We start from the raw sequence: 16591 nt of genomic DNA on the forward strand, positions 1-16591 counted from the left end.
CCTTGTCACCTTTCATCACAATGCTCCATGTCCTTTCATCACAATGCTCCATAATTCTTATCATCGCAATGTTCCTTGACCGTGTCATCACGATGCTCCATGACCCTTGTCATCACAAAGCTCCATGACCCCTGTCATCACAATGATCCATGATTCCTTTCCTCACAGTGCTCCAGTACCCTTTTCATCACAATGCTCCATGCCATTGTCAGCACAATGCTCCTTGGACCCTGTCATCAAAATGCTCCATCCCCTTTTCATCACAATGCTCCAGATATCCTATCATTACAATGCTCCATGCCCGTGTCAACACAATGCTTCATGACCCCTGTCATCAAAATGCTTTATGAACATTCTTATCACAATGTTCCATGACCCCTGTCATCAAAATGATCCATGACTGTTGTCATCACAATGCTGCATGATACCTTTCATCCCAATCCTCTGTGACGGCTGTCATCATAATGCTCAAGGACAATTTTCATCACAATGCTCCATGCCCCCTGTCATCACAGTGCCCCATAAGCCCTGTAATCCCAATGCTCCATGACCCTGTCATCACAATGCTCCATGACCCCTGTCATCACAATGTTCCATGAAAGTTGTCATCAAAATGCTCCATGACCCCGGTCACCACAAGGTTCCCTGCCCTTGTCATCACAATGGTACATGGCCTTGTCATCACAATGTTCCATGGCCTCTGTCATCACCATGCTCCATGGTCTTTCTCATCACAATGCTCTATGACCCCCGTCATCACAATGCTTGATGACCATTGTCATCACAATGCTCCAAGGTCCCTGTCATCACAATGCCTCATGGTCTTTGTAATCACAATGCTCAATGACCACTGTCATCACAATGCTCCATGCCATTGTCATCACAATGCTCCATGGCCCCTGTAATCACAATGGTCCATGCGCTTGTCATCACAATGCTCCAGAACATTTGTCATCATAATGCTCCATTCCCGTGTCATCACATTGCTCAATGACACTTGTCATCAAAATGTTCCTTGGTCTTTCTCATCACAATGCTCCATGATCCCTGTCATCACAATGATCCCTGCCAATGTCATCACAATGCTCCATGTCTCCTGTAATCACAATGCTCCATAACACCTTTCATCATAATGCTCCATGACCACTGCCATCTCAATGCCTCATGATGCCTGTCATCACCATTCTCCAAGGCCCCTCTCATCACAATGCTCCATGACACCTGTCATCACATTGCTCTATAACAACTGTCATCACAGTGTTCCCTGCCCATGTCATCACAATGCTCCATGTCCCCTATAATCACAATGCTCCAAGCCTTTTTCCTCACAATGCTAGAGAATTTTGTCATCACAATGTTCCATGACCGTGGCATCACAGTGCTCCAGGGCCCTTGTCATCACAATGCTGCAGAATTCTTGTCATCACAATGTTCCATGGACGTGTCATCACAAAGCTACATGACCCTGGTCATCACAGTTCTCCATGACCTTTGTCATCACAATGCTCTATGTCACTATTCATCACAATTCTCAATGACCACTTTAATCACTATGCTCGCTGACCATTTTCATCACATTTCTCTATTGTCATTACAATTCCCCATGGCCCCTTTCTTCACCATGCTCCATGATGCCTGTCATCACAATGCTCCATGGCTTTTGTTATCACAATGCGCCAGGACCAGTTTCATCAAAATACTGCATCCCCCTTGTCATCACAGTGCATAATGAAAGCTTTCATTACAATGCTCCGTGACACTTGTCATCACAATGCTCCATGGCCTTTATCGTCACAATGCTCCCAGGCACTTTTCATCACGATGTTCCATGAAAACTTTCATCACATTGCTCCATGACCATTGTCATCACAATAGTCCATAGCCTTGTCAACACAATGCTGCATAATCCCTGTCATCACATTTCTCCATGACTGCTGTCATCACAATAATCCAGGACAATTTTCATAACAATGCTTCATGCCCCCAGTCATCACAGTGCTCCATGATACCTTTCATCACAATTCCTAGATGATCAATGTCATCACAATGCCCAATGACACCTGTCATCACAATTCGCTATGACCCTTGTCATCACAATACTCGATGAACCGTGTCATCACAGTGTTCCAGGACACATGTCATCACAATGATCCATTACTATTTTCATCACAATGCTCCAATACCCCTGTCATCACAATGCTCCATGGCCCCTGTTATCATATTGCTCCATGATCTCTTTCATCACAATGCTCCATGACCACTGTCATCACCATACCTCAAGACGCCTGTCATCTCAATGCTCCATGGCTCTTTTCATCACAATGCCCCATGGGCCCTGTGATCACAATGCTCCATGCCCTTGTCATCAAAGTGCTCCAGAACTCTTGTCATCATAATGCTCCATGCCAATGTCATCAAAATGTCCCATGACACTTGTCATCACAATGCTCCATGGCTTATGCCATCACAATGTTCCATAGCCCCTGTCATCACAATGCTCCATGCCCTTTTCATCAAAATGCTCCAGAACTCTTGTCATCATAATGCTCCATGCCAATGTCATCAAAATGCCCCATGACACTTGTCATCACAATGCTCCATGGCCTTTGTCATCACAATGTTCCATGGCCCCTGTCATCACAATGCTCCATTATACCTTTCATCACAATTCTAGATGACCACTGTCATCACCATGCCCCATGACAGATGTCATAACAATTCGACATGGTCCTTGTCATCACAATGCTCCATGAACCTTATCATCACAAGGTTCCAGGACTCTTGTCATCACAATGATCCATGATCACTTTCATCACAATGCTCCATGAAACTTGTCACCTCAATGCTCCATAGCCTTTGTATTCACAATGCTCCATGGCCCCTGTAATCACAGTGCTCCATGACCCCTTTCATCACAATGATCCAAGACCGCTGTCATTACAATGCCCCATGACGCCTGCCACCACCAATCTCCAAGGCCTCTCTTACCCAAAAGCTCCATGATCCCTGTCAGTACAATGTTCGATGACACTTTTCATCACAATGCTCCATGACCCCTGTCATCACAAAGTTCTCTGCCCATACCATCACAATGCTCCTTGTCACCTTTCATCACAATGCTCCATGTCCTTTCATCACAATGCTCCATAATTCTTGTCATCGTAATGTTCCTTGACCGTGTCATCACGATGCTCCATGACCCTTGTCATCACAAAGCTCCATGACCCCTGTCATCACAATGATCCATGATTCCTTTCCTCACAGTGCTCCAGTACCCTTTTCATCACAATGCTCCATGCCATTGTCAGCACAATGCTCCTTGGACCCTGTCATCAAAATGCTCCATCCCCTTTTCATCACAATGCTCCAGATATCCTATCATTACAATGCTCCATGCCCGTGTCAACACAATGCTTCATGACCCCTGTCATCAAAATGCTTTATGAACATTCTTATCACAATGTTCCATGACCCCTGTCATCAAAATGATCCATGACTGTTGTCATCACAATGCTGCATGATACCTTTCATCCCAATCCTCTGTGACGGCTGTCATCATAATGCTCCAGGACAATTTTCATCACAATGCTCCATGCCCCCTGTCATCACAGTGCCCCATAAGCCCTGTAATCCCAATGCTCCATGACCCTGTCATCACAATGCTCCATGACCCCTGTCATCACAATGTTCCATGAAAGTTGTCATCAAAATGCTCCATGACCCCGGTCACCACAAGGTTCCCTGCCCTTGTCATCACAATGGTACATGGCCTTGTCATCACAATGTTCCATGGCCTCTGTCATCACCATGCTCCATGGTCTTTCTCATCACAATGCTCTATGACCCCCGTCATCACAATGCTTGATGACCATTATCATCACAATGCACCAAGGTCCCTGTCATCACAAAGCCTCATGGTCTTTGTAATCACAATGCTCAATGACCACTGTCATCACAATGCTCCATGCCGTTGTCATCACAATGCTCCATGGCCCCTGTAATCACAATGCTCCATGCGCTTGTCATTACAATGCTCCAGAACATTTGTCATCATAATGCTCCATTCCCGTGTCATCACATTGCTCAATGACACTTGTCATCAAAATGTTCCTTGGTCTTTCTCATCACAATGCTCCATGATCCCTGTCATCACAATGATCCCTGCCAATGTCATCACAATGCTCCATGTCTCGTGTAATCACAATGCTCCATGCCCTTGTCATCACAATGCTCCAGTTCTGTTGTCATCACCATGCTTCATGCCAGTGTCATCACAATGCTCCATGAATCTTGTCTTCACAATGCTCCATGGCCCATGTCATCACAATGCTCCATGACCCCTGTGATCACAATGCTCTATGGCCTTTGTCATCACAATGACACGTGACCCCTGTCAACACAATGCCTGATGAACCCTGACATCAAAATGCTAAATGGCACTTGTCATCACAATGCTATATGAAGCCTGTCATCACTATTTACCATGTCACTTGTTTTCACAATGCTCCATGCCCCCTGTAATCCCAGTACTCCATGACTCCTTTCATCACAATGCCCAATGCCACCTCTCATCACAATTCTCCATGGCATTTGTCATCACGATGCTCCATGACACCTGTCATCACAATGCTCCATGACACTTGTCATCACAAGGCTCCATGGCCCCTCTCATTACTGTGCTCCATAATAACTTGAATCACATTTCTAGATGACCAGTGCCATCACAATGCCCCATGACATTGTCATCACAATTCGCCATGACCATTGTCATCACAATGCTCCATGAACCATGTCATCACAGGGTCCCAGGACACTTGTCATCACAATGATCCATTACCACTTTCATCACAATGCTCCATGACCACTGTCATCTCAATGCCCCATGGCCTTTGTATTCACAATGCTCCATGGCCCCTGTAATCACAGTGCTCCATAACACCTTTCATCATAATGCTCCATGACCACTGCCATCTCAATGCCTCATGACGCCTGTCATCACAATTCTCCAAGGCCCCTCTCATCACAATGCTCCATGACACTTGTCATCACATTGCTCCATAACAACTGTCATCACAGTGTTCCCTGCCCATGTCATCACAATGCTCCCTGTCCCCTATAATCACAATGCTCCAAGCCTTTTTCCTCAAAATGCTCCAGAATTTTGTCATCACAATGTTCCATGACCGTGGCATCACAATGCTCCATGGCCCTTGTCATCACAATGCTCCAGAATTCTTGTCATCACAATGTTCCATGGACGTGTCATCACAAAGCTACATGACCCTGGTCATCACAGTTCTCCATGGCCTTTATCGTCACAATGCTCCCAGGCACTTTTCATAACGATGTTCCATGAAAACTTTCATCACATTACTCCATGACCATTGTCATCACAATAGTCCATAGCCTTGTCAACACAATGCTGCATAATCCCTGTCATCACAATTCTCCATGACTGCTGTCATCACAATAATCCAGGACAATTTTCATAACAATGCTTCATGCCCCCAGTCATCACAGTGCTCCATGATACCTTTCATCACAATTCCTAGATGATCAATGTCATCACAATGCAAAATGACACCTGTCATCACAATTCGCTATGACCCTTGTCATCACAATACTCGATGAACCGTGTCATCACAGTGTTCCAGGACACATGTCATCACAATGATCCATTACTATTTTCATCACAATGCTCCAATACAGCTGTCATCACAATGCTCCATGGCCCCTGTTATCATATTGCTCCATGATCTCTTTCATCACAATGCTCCATGACCACTGTCATCACCATACCTCAAGACGCCTGTCATCTCAATGCTCCATGGCTCTTTTCATCACAATGCCCCATGGGCCCTGTGATCACAATGCTCCATGCCCTTGTCATCAAAGTGCTCCAGAACTCTTGTCATCATAATGCTCCATGCCAATATCATCAAAATGTCCCATGACACTTGTCATCACAATGCTCCATGGCTTATGCCATCACAATGTTCCATGGCCCCTGTCATCACAATGCTCCATGCCCTTTTCATCAAAATGCTCCAGAACTCTTGTCATCATAATGCTCCATGCCAATGTCATCAAAATGCCCCATGACACTTGTCATCACAATGCTCCATGGCCTTTGTCATCACAATGTTCCATGGCCCCTGTCATCACAATGCTCCATTATACCTTTCATCACAATTCTAGATGACCACTGTCATCACCATGCCCCATGACAGATGTCATAACAATTCGCCATGGTCCTTGTCATCACAATGCTCCATGAACCTTATCATCACAAGGTTCCAGGACTCTTGTCATCACAATGATCCATGATCTCTTTCATCACAATGCTCCATGAAACCTGTCACCTCAATGCTCCATAGCCTTTGTATTCACAATGCTCCATGGCCCCTGTAATCACAGTGCTCCATGACCCCTTTCATCACAATGATCCAAGACCGCTGTCATTACAATGCCCCATGACGCCTGCCACCACCAATCTCCAAGGCCTCTCTTACCAAAAAGCTCCATGATCCCTGTCAGTACAATGTTCGATGACACCTTTCATCACAATGCTCCATGACCCCTGTCATCACAAAGTTCTCTGCCCATATCATCACAATGCTCCTTGTCACCTTTCATCACAATGCTCCATGTCCTTTCATCACAATGCTCCATAATTCTTGTCATCGCAATGTTCCTTGACCGTGTCATCACGATGCTCCATGACCCTTGTCATCACAAAGCTCCATGACCCCTGTCATCACAATGATCCATGATTCCTTTCCTCACAGTGCTCCAGTACCCTTTTCATCACAATGCTCCATGCCATTGTCAGCACAATGCTCCTTGGACCCTGTCATCAAAATGCTCCATCCCCTTTTCATCACAATGCTCCAGATATCCTATCATTACAATGCTCCATGCCCGTGTCAACACAATGCTTCATGACCCCTGTCATCAAAATGCTTTATGAACATTCTTATCACAATGTTCCATGACCCCTGTCATCAAAATGATCCATGACTGTTGTCATCACAATGCTGCATGATACCTTTCATCCCAATCCTCTGTGACGGCTGTCATCATAATGCTCCAGGACAATTTTCATCACAATGCTCCATGCCCCCTGTCATCACAGTGCCCCATAAGCCCTGTAATCCCAATGCTCCATGACCCTGTCATCACAATGCTCCATGACCCCTGTCATCACATTGTTCCATGGCCTATGTATTCACAATGTTCCATGGACCCTGTAATCACACAGCTCCATGTTCCTTTTCAACACAATGCTCCATGACCACTGTCATCACAATGTTCCATGAAAGTTCTCATCAAAATTCTCCATGACCCCGGTCACCACAAGGTTCCCTGCCCTTGTCACCACAATGGTACATGGCCTTGTCATCACAATGTTCCATGGCCTCTGTCATCACCATGCTCCATGGTCTTTCTCATCACAATGCTCTATGACCCCTGTCATCACAATGCTTGATGACCATTGTCATCACAATGCTCCAAGGTCCCTGTCATCACAATGCCTCATGGTCTTTGTAATCACAATGCTCAATGACCACTGTCATCACAATGCTCCATGCCGTTGTCATCACAATGCTCCATGGCCCCTGTAATCACAATGCTCCATGCGCTTGTCATCACAATGCTCCAGAACATTTGTCATCATAATGCTCCATTCCCGTGTCATCACATTGCTCAATGACACTTGTCATCAAAATGTTCCTTGGTCTTTCTCATCACAATGCTCCATGATCCCTGTCATCACAATGATCCCTGCCAATGTCATCACAATGCTCCATGTCTCCTGTAATCACAATGCTCCATGCCCTTGTCATCACAATGCTCCAGTTCTGTTGTCATCACCATGCTTCATGCCACTGTCATCACAATGCTCCATGAATCTTGTCTTCACAATGCTCCATGGCCCATGTCATCACAATGCTCCATGACCCCTGTGATCACAATGCTCTATGGCCTTTGTCATCACAATGACACGTGACCCCCGTCAACACAATGCCTGATGAACTCTGACATCAAAATGCTAAATGGCACTTGTCATCACAATGCTATATGAAGCCTGTCATCACTATTCACCATGTCACTTGTTTTCACAATGCTCCATGCCCCCTGTAATCCCAGTACTCCATGACCCCTTTCATCACAATGCCCAATGCCACCTCTCATCACAATTCTCCATGGCATTTGTCATCACGATGCTCCATGACACCTGTCATCACAATGCTCCATGACACTTGTCATCACAATGCTCCATGGCCCCTCTCATTACTGTGCTCCATAATAACTTGAATCACATTTCTAGATGACCAGTGCCATCACAATGCCCCATGACATTGTCATCACAATTCGCCATGACCATTGTCATCACAATGCTCCATGAACCATGTCATCACAGGGTCCCAGGACACTTGTCATCACAATGATCCATTACCACTTTCATCACAATGCTCCATGACCACGGTCATCTCAATGCCCCATGGCCTTTGTATTCACAATCATCCATGGCCCCTGTAATCACAGTGCTCCATAACACCTTTCATCATAATGCTCCATGACCACTGCCATCTCAATGCCTCATGACGCCTGTCATCACAATTCTCCAAGGCCCCTCTCATCACAATACTCCATGACACCTGTCATCACAGTGTTCCCTGCCCATGTCATCACAATGCTCCATGTCCCCTATATTTACAATGCTCCAAGCCTTTTTCCTCACAATGCTCCAGAATTTTTTCATCAAAATGTTCCATGACCGTGGCATCACAATGCTCCACGGCCCTTGTCATCACAATGCTCCAGAATTCTTGTCATCACAATGTTCCATGGACGTGTCATCACAAAGCTTCATGACCCTGGTCATCTCAGTTCTCCATGACCTTTGTCATCACAATGCTCTATGCCACTTTTCATCTCAATTCTCAATGACCACTTTAATCACTATGCTCGCTGACCATTTTCATCACATTTCTCTATTGTCATTACAATTCCCCATGGCCCCTTTCTTCACCATACTCCATGATGCCTGTCATCACAATGCTCCATGGCTTTGTTATCACAATGCACCAGGACCAGTTTCATCACAATACTCCATCCCCCTTGTCATCACAGTGCATAATGAAAGCTTTCATTACAATGCTCCGTGACACTTGTTATCACAATGCTCCATGGCCTTTATCGTCACAATGCTCCCAGGCACTTTTCATCATGATGTTCCATGAAAATTTTCATCACATTGCTCCATGACCTTTGTCATCACAATAGTCCATAGCCTTGTCAACACAATGCTGCATAATCCCTGTCATCACAATTCTCCATGACTGCTGTCATCACAATAATCCAGGACAATTTTCATAACAATGCTTCATGCCCCCAGTCATCACAGTGCTCCATGATACCTTTCATCACAATTCCTAGATGATCAATGTCATCACAATGCCCAATGACACCTGTCATCACAATTCGCTATGACCCTTGTCATCACAATACTCGATGAACCGTGTCATCACAGTGTTCCAGGACACATGTCATCACAATGATCCATTACTATTTTCATCACAATGCTCCAATACACCTGTCATCACAATGCTCCATGGCCCCTGTTATCATATTGCTCCATGATCTCTTTCATCACAATGCTCTATGACCACTGTCATCACCATACCTCAAGACGCCTGTCATCTCAATGCTCCATGGCTCTTTTCATCAAAATGCCCCATGGGCCCTGTGATCACAATGCTCCATGCCCTTGTCATCAAAGTGCTCCAGAACTCTTGTCATCATAATGCTCCATGCCAATGTCATCAAAATGTCCCATGACACTTGTCATCACAATGCTCCATGGCTTATGCCATCACAATGTTCCATGGCCCCTGTCATCACAATGCTCCATGCCCTTTTCATCAAAATGCTCCAGAACTCTTGTCATCATAATGCTCCATGCCAATGTCATCAAAATGCCCCATGACACTTGTCATCACAATGCTCCATGGCCATTGTCATCACAATGTTCCATGGCCCCTCTCATCACAGTGCTCCATTATACCTTTCATCACAATTCTAGATGACCACTGTCATCACCGTGCCCAATGACAGATGTCATAACAATTCGCCATGGTCCTTGTCATCACAATGCTCCATGAACCTTGTCATCACAAGGTTCCAGGACTCTTGTCATCACAATGATCCATGATCACTTTCATCACAATGCTCCATGAAACCTGTCACCTCAATGCTCCATAGCCTTTGTATTCACAATGCTCCATGGCCCCTGTAATCACAGTGCTCCATGACCCCTTTCATCACAATGATCCAAGACCGCTGTCATTGCAATGCACCATGACGCCTGCCACCACAAATCTCCAAGGCCTCTCTTACCAAAAAGCTCCATGATCCCTGTCAGTACAATGTTCGATGACACTTTTCATCACAATGCTCCATGACCCCTGTCATCACAAAGTTCTCTGCCCATATCATCACAATGCTCCTTGTCACCTTTCATCACAATGCTCCATGTCCTTTCATCACAATGCTCCATAATTCTTGTCATCGCAATGTTCCTTGACCGTGTCATCACAATGCTCCATGACCCTTGTCATCACAAAGCTCCATGACCCCTGTCATCACAATGATCCATGATTCCTTTCCTCACAATGCTCCAGTACCCCTTTCATCACAATGCTCCATGCCATTGTCAGCACAATGCTCCTTGGACCCTGTCATCAAAATGTTCCATCCCCTTTTCATCACAATGCTCCAGATATCCTATCATTACAATGCTCCATGCCCGTGTCAACACAATGCTTCATGACCCCTGTCATCAAAATGCTTTATGAACATTCTTATCCCAATGTTCCATGACCCCTGTCATCAAAATGATCCATGACCGTTGTCATCACAATGCTGCATGATACCTTTCATCCCAATCCTCTGTGACGGCTGTCATCATAATGCTCCAGGACAATTTTCATCACAATGCTCCATGCCCCCTGTCATCACAGTGCCCCATAAACCCTGTAATCCCAATGCTCCATGACCCTGTCATCACAATGCTACATGACCCCTGTCATCACATTGTTCCATGGCCTATGTATTCACAATGTTCCATGGACCCTGTAATCACACAGCTCCATGTTCCTTTTCAACACAATGCTCCATGATCCCTGTCATCACAATGATCCCTGCCAATGTCATCACAATGCTCCATGTCTCCTGTAATCACAATGCTCCATGCCCTTGTCATCACAATGCTCCAGTTCTGTTGTCATCACCATGCTTCATGCCACTGTCATCACAATGCTCCATGAATCTTGTCTTCACAATGCTCCATGGCCCATGTCATCACAATGCTCCATGACCCCTGTGATCACAATGCTCTATGGCCTTTGTCATCACAATGACACGTGACCCCCGTCAACACAATGCCTGATGAACCCTGACATCAAAATGCTAAATGGCACTTGTCATCACAATGCTATATGAAGCCTGTCATCACTATTCACCATGTCACTTGTTTTCACAATGCTCCATGCCCCCTGTAATCCCAGTACTCCATGACCCCTTTCATCACAATGCCCAATGCCACCTCTCATCACAATTCTCCATGGCATTTGTCATCACGATGCTCCATGACACCTGTCATCACAATGCTCCATGACACTTGTCATCACAATGCTCATGGCCCCTCTCATTACTGTGCTCCATAATAACTTGAATCACATTTCTAGATGACCAGTGCCATCACAATGCCCCATGACATTGTCATCACAATTCGCCATGACCATTGTCATCACAATGCTCCATGAATCATGTCATCACAGGGTCCCAGGACACTTGTCATCAAAATGATCCATTACCACTTTCATCACAATGCTCCATGACCACGGTCATCTCAATGCCCCATGGCCTTTGTATTCACAATGCTCCATGGCCCCTGTAATCACAGTGCTCCATAACACCTTTCATCATAATGCTCCATGACCACTGCCATCTCAATGCCTCATGATGCCTGTCATCACCATTCTCCAAGGCCCCTCTCATCACAATGCTCCATGACACCTGTCATCACATTGCTCCATAACAACTGTCATCACAGTGTTTCCTGCCCATGTCATCACAATGCTCCATGTCCCCTATAATCACAATGCTCCAAGCCTTTTTCCTCACAATGCTAGAGAATTTTGTCATCACAATGTTCCATGACCGGGGCATCACAGTGCTCCAGGGCCCTTGTCATCACAATGCTGCAGAATTCTTGTCATCACAATGTTCCATGGACGTGTCATCACAAAGCTACATGACCCTGGTCATCACAGTTCTCCATGACCTTTGTCATCACAATGCTCTATGTCACTATTCATCACAATTCTCAATGACCACTTTAATCACTATGCTCGCTGACCATTTTCATCACATTTCTCTATTGTCATTACAATTCCCCATGGCCCCTTTCTTCACCATGCTCCATGATGCCTGTCATCACAATGCTCCATGGCTTTTGTTATCACAATGCGCCAGGACCAGTTTCATCAAAATACTGCATCCCCCTTGTCATCACAGTGCATAATGAAAGCTTTCATTACAATGCTCCGTGACACTTGTCATCACAATGCTCCATGGCCTTTATCGTCACAATGCTCCCAGGCACTTTTCATCACGATGTTCCATGAAAACTTTCATCACATTGCTCCATGACCATTGTCATCACAATAGTCCATAGCCTTGTCAACACAATGCTGCATAATCCCTGTCATCACATTTCTCCATGACTGCTGTCATCACAATAATCCAGGACAATTTTCATAACAATGCTTCATGCCCCCAGTCATCACAGTGCTCCATGATACCTTTCATCACAATTCCTAGATGATCAATGTCATCACAATGCCCAATGACACCTGTCATCACAATTCGCTATGACCCTTCTCATCACAATACTCGATGAACCGTGTCATCACAGTGTTCCAGGACACATGTCATCACAATGATCCATTACTATTTTCATCACAATGCTCAAATACACCTGTCATCACAATGCTCCATGGCCCCTGTTATCATATTGCTCCATGATCTCTTTCATCACAATGCTCCATGACCACTGTCATCACCATACCTCAAGACGCCTGTCATCTCAATGCTCCATGGCTCTTTTCATCACAATGCCCCATGGGCCCTGTGATCACAGTGCTCCATGCCCTTGTCATCAAAGTGCTCCAGAACTCTTGTCATCATAATGCTCCATGCCAATGTCATCAAAATGTCCCATGACACTTGTCATCACAATGCTCCATGGCTTATGCCATCACAATGTTCCATAGCCCCTGTCATCACAATGCTCCATGCCCTTTTCATCAAAATGCTCCAGAACTCTTGTCATCATAATGCTCCATGCCAATGTCATCAAAATGCCCCATGACACTTGTCATCACAATGCTCCATGGCCTTTGTCATCACAATGTTCCATGGCCCCTGTCATCACAATGCTCCATTATACCTTTCATCACAATTCTAGATGACCACTGTCATCACAATGCCCCATGACAGATGTCATAACAATTCGACATGGTCCTTGTCATCACAATGCTCCATGAACCTTATCATCACAAGGTTCCAGGACTCTTGTCATCACAATGATCCATGATCACTTTCATCACAATGCTCCATGAAACTTGTCACCTCAATGCTCCATAGCCTTTGTATTCACAATGCTCCATGGCCCCTGTAATCACAGTGCTCCATGACCCCTTTCATCACAATGATCCAAGACCGCTGTCATTACAATGCCCCATGACGCCTGCCACCACCAATCTCCAAGGCCTCTCTTACCCAAAAGCTCCATGATCCCTGTCAGTACAATGTTCGATGACACTTTTCATCACAATGCTCCATGACCCCTGTCATCACAAAGTTCTCTGCCCATATCATCACAATGCTCCTTGTCACCTTTCATCACAATGCTCCATGTCCTTTCATCACAATGCTCCATAATTCTTGTCATCGCAATGTTCCTTGACCGTGTCATCACGATGCTCCATGACCCTTGTCATCACAAAGCTCCATGACCCCTGTCATCACAATGATCCATGATTCCTTTCCTCACAGTGCTCCAGTACCCTTTTCATCACAATGCTCCATGCCATTGTCAGCACAATGCTCCTTGGACCCTGTCATCAAAATGCTCCATCCCCTTTTCATCACAATGCTCCAGATATCCTATCATTACAATGCTCCATGCCCGTGTCAACACAATGCTTCATGACCCCTGTCATCAAAATGCTTTATGAACATTCTTATCACAATGTTCCATGACCCCTGTCATCAAAATGATCCATGACTGTTGTCATCACAATGCTGCATGATACCTTTCATCCCAATCCTCTGTGACGGCTGTCATCATAATGCTCCAGGACAATTTTCATCACAATGCTCCATGCCCCCTGTCATCACAGTGCCCCATAAGCCCTGTAATCCCAATGCTCCATGACCCTGTCATCACAATGCTCCATGACCCCTGTCATCACAATGTTCCATGAAAGTTGTCATCAAAATGCTCCATGACTCCGGTCACCACAAGGTTTCCTGCCCTTGTCATCACAATGGTACATGGCCTTGTCATCACAATGTTCCATGGCCTCTGTCATCACCATGCTCCATGGTCTTTCTCATCACAATGCTCTATGACCCCTGTCATCACAATGCTTGATGACCATTGTCATCACAATGCTCCAAGGTCCCTGTCATCACAATGCCTCATGGTCTTTGTAATCACAATGCTCAATGACCACTGTCATCACAATGCTCCAGGCCGTTGTCATCACAATGCTCCATGACCCTGTAATCACAATGCTCCATGCGCTTGTCATCACAATGCTCCAGAACATTTGTCATCATAATGCTCCATTCCCGTGTCATCACATTGCTCAATGACACTTGTCATCAAAATGTTCCTTGGTCTTTGTCATCACAATGCTCCATGATCCCTGTCATCACAATGATCCCTGCCAATGTCATCACAATGCTCCATGTCTCCTGTAATCACAATGCTCCATGCCCTTGTCATCACAATGCTCCAGTTCTGTTGTCATCACCATGCTTCATGCCAGTGTCATCACAATGCTCCATGAATCTTGTCTTCACAATGCTCCATGGCCCATGTCATCACAATGCTCCATGACCCCTGTGATCACAATGCTCTATGGCCTTTGTCATCACAATGACACGTGACCCCCGTCAACACAATGCCTGATGAACCCTGACATCAAAATGCTAAATGGCACTTGTCATCACAATGCTATATGAAGCCTGTCATCACTATTCACCATGTCACATGTTTTCACAATGTTCCATGCCCCCTGTAATCCCAGTACTCCATGACCCCTTTCATCACAATGCCCAATGCCACCTCTCATCACAATTCTCCATGGCATTTGTCATCACGATGCTCCATGACACCTGTCATCACATTGCTCCATGACACTTGTCATCACAATGCTCCATGGCCCCTCTCATTACTGTGCTCCATAATAACTTGAATCACATTTCTAGATGACCAGTGCCATCACAATGCCCCATGACATTGTCATCACAATTCGCCATGATCATTGTCATCACAAAGCTCCATGAACCATGTCATCACAGGGTCCCAGGACACTTGTCATCACAATGATCCATTACCACTTTCATCACAATGCTCCATGACCACTGTCATCTCAATGCCCCATGGCCTTTGTATTCACAATGCTCCATGGCCCCTGTAATCACAGTGCTCCATAACACCTTTCATCATAATGCTCCATGACCACTGCCATCTCTATGCCTCATGACGCCTGTCATCACAATTCTCCAAGGCCCCTCTCATCACAATGCTCCATGACACTTGTCATCACATTGCTCCATAACACCTGTCATCACAGTGTTCCCTGCCCATGTCATCACAATGCTCCATGTCCCCTATATTTACAATGCTCCAAGCCTTTTTCCTCACAAAGTTCCAGAATTTTGTCATCAAAATGTTCCATGACCGTGGCATCACAATGCTCCACGGCCCTTGTCATTACAATGCTCCAGAATTCTTGTCATCACAATGTTCCATGGACGTGTCATCACAAAGCTACATGACCCTGGTCATCTCAGTTCTCCATGACCTTTGTCATCACAATGCTCTATGCCACTTTTCATCTCAATTCTCAATGACCACTTTAATCATTATGCTCGCTGACCATTTTCATCACATTTCTCTATTGTCATTACAATTCCCCATGGCCCCTTTCTTCACCATGCTCCATGATGCCTGTCATCACAATGCTCCCTGGCTTTTGTTATCACAATGCGCCAGGACCATTTTCATCACAATACTCCATCCCCCTTGTCATCACAGTGCATAATGAAAGCTTTCATTACAATGCTCCGTGACAATTGTCGTCACAATGCTCCATGGCCTTTATTGTCACAATGCTCCCAGGCACTTTTCATCACGATGTTCCATGAAAACTTTCATCACATTGCTCCATGACCATTGTCATCACAATAGTCCATAGCCTTGTCAACACAATGCTGCATAATCCCT

The sequence above is a fragment of the Balaenoptera physalus genome (assembly GCF_965194825.1).
Source record: "Balaenoptera physalus genome assembly, contig: SUPER_4_unloc_4, whole genome shotgun sequence".
Lineage (NCBI taxonomy): Eukaryota > Metazoa > Chordata > Mammalia > Artiodactyla > Balaenopteridae > Balaenoptera > Balaenoptera physalus.